The following is a 2,559-nucleotide window of genomic DNA, read 5'->3' on the forward strand; positions in this document are numbered from 1 at the left end:
ACACTTGTATATCTACCATCAAAATAATAAAGTTGGACCCATTTCTCCAATCACATATAAAAATTAAGTTTATAATTTAATTGAAAATTTAAAAGGTGAAACTATAAAACTCTAGAAGAAAATATATCAGTAAAACTTCATGATCTTGAACTAGTAATGGTTTCTTAAATATAATGCTAAGCACAAGACACAAAAGAAAAAATATATAAAGTCTACTAAAATTAAAAACCTTTCAGTATGGCAGTTCCTTAAAACATTAAGGATATAATTATCATATGACCCAGCAATCCTTTTTCTGGGTATTTATCCCCCAAATTTGAAAACATTTATCAGTAAAGATATATGCACCCTGATATTCATAGTAGTATTATTCACAGTGGCCGAGACATGGAAACAACCAAAGTGCCCTTCTATAGATGATTGGATAAAGAAGATGTGGTACATACATACAATGCAATATTACTCAGACATAAAGAAAGATGAAATATTGCCATTTGTGATAACATGGACAGGTCCTGAGATTATCATGCTAAGCAAAATAAGTCAGACAGAAAACACTGAGAACCTTATGATTTCACTCATATGTGGGATATAAAACTGAAAGCAACAAATGAACAAAGTAAAGAGAGACTCTTGGACATGGACAAAAGTTTAGTGGTTACTAGGTGGGAGGGGTAGATGGAGAAAGTAAAAAACAGTAAAAGGAGTTTAATATATGGTGACAGAAGGAAATTAATTTTGGGTGTTGAACAAAAAATGCAATATACATATGATGTATTATCGAATTGTACACTTGAAACCTATATAATTTTATGAACCAATATCACCCCAGTAAATTTAATTTAAAAAGAAATGCATAATATCCACATTAAAACTAATATTCAACAATATAATAATATTTCCAACAAAAAATTAAAAACCCTTTACATATTTAAAGGATGTCACATTGTCCTGTATTTTAGTTCTATTTTCTTTGTTTTTAACTCCTGCAGACATTAGTGCTTACCACACTCATTCTTTGCTTCTTTTCCATCTCCAATTCTTCTATCTGGTATTTTCTCTCTGCCTTAAATACATCCTTTAAAGCAGTAGTCTTCAACCCCTGGGCCGCAGACAAGTACTGGTTGTGGCCTGTTAGGAATCAACCATACAGCAAGAGGTGAGTGGTGGGCAAGCCAGTGAACTTTCATCTTTATTTGCAGCTGCTACCCAGCTCTAGCATCACCACCTCAGCTCCAGCTCAGATCATCAGGCATTAGATTCTCATAGGAGCACCTGTCCCTGGTGCCAAAAAAATTGGGGACATCTGCTTTAAAGGATGTCCATTCATCAGGGCCTTTTGGTGGCAAACTCAGTTTTTGCTTTTTTGTTTTTGTTTTTTTTTGTTTTCTTTTTACTGAAAAGGTCTTCATTTCAACCTCCTTTAAAAAATATTTTGCCTTTTCGGCTGTAATTGCCATCTTCCTGTAATCTGCCAAAATGACCAACACAAAGAGAAAGAGAAGAGACACCCGTTATATGTTCTCTAGGCCTTTTAGAAAACATGGAGTTGTTCCTTTGGCCACATACACGTGAATCTGCAAGAAAGGTGATATTGTAGACATCAAGGGAATGGGCACTGTTAAAAAAGGAATGCCCCATAAATGTTACCATGGCAAAACTGGAAGAGTTTACAATGTTACCCAGCATGCTGTTGGCATTGTTGTAAACAAACAAATTAAGGACGAGATTCTTGCCAAGAGAATTAATGTATGTATTGAGCATATTAAGCACTCTAAGAGCTGAGATAGCTTCCTGAAGTGATAAAAAAAGAAGGAAGTCAAAGATAAATGTAGCTGGCTTCAGCTGAAGCACCAGCCTGCTGCACCCAGAGAAGCACACTTTGTGAGAATGAATGGAAAGGAACCTGAGCTGCTGGAGCTCATTCCCTATGAATTCATGGCATGATAGAATTTAAAACAAAAAACAAAAAAAAACCTCTAATTGAGTAGGTGTCCCTTTCTCCAAAGAAATATTTAAAGAAAACCAACAGTCCTACACAAAAATTGTAAATATTTTAGTATCAATCTTTAAATAAAAACTCACTTGTTTTAAAAGTAATCTTGTTACCAATTTTACACCTAGAAAAATTCACATTAATTTAAACATATTATCGTTTTATCTGGGTTCCAGTCAAGATGGCAGAGTAGGCAAATGCTGTGCTTGTCTCCTCCCATGACTACATGAAAATTGCAACTAAATTATAAAACGATTGACCTGGAGATCTATCTGAAGACTGGCTGAATAGAACTCCTAAAACTAAGCATATAAAGAAAAAGTCACAGCGAGACCAGTAAGACAGGAGGAGACATGAAACGAGATGGTACCACACCCATGTGTGGCAGTTGAGAATCAGGAGGGATCTCTTGGCTACAGAGATTCCCCAACACCAGTCTCCCCAGCCCAGGTTTCCAGGGACAGAAAAATGAATCCATACAACAGCTGGCTGTGAAAGTCAGCAGGGAATCCATCCCACTGAGACAGAGGGCTGCTAGAAACCCAGATGTCCTCAGTTACTCA

At 36.0% G+C, this 2,559-nt stretch overlaps 1 pseudogene; it reads left to right on the plus strand.

Moving 5' to 3' along the window:
* The first annotated feature begins 1,479 nt into the window (after nucleotides 1-1,479).
* Nucleotides 1,480-1,953, plus strand: LOC120593558 (60S ribosomal protein L21-like; annotated as a pseudogene).
* The last annotated feature ends 606 nt before the right edge of the window (nucleotides 1,954-2,559 follow it).

Source organism: Pteropus medius, unplaced genomic scaffold (genome assembly GCF_902729225.1).
Source record: "Pteropus medius unplaced genomic scaffold, Ma_sr-lr_union100, whole genome shotgun sequence".
NCBI lineage: Eukaryota > Metazoa > Chordata > Mammalia > Chiroptera > Pteropodidae > Pteropus > Pteropus medius.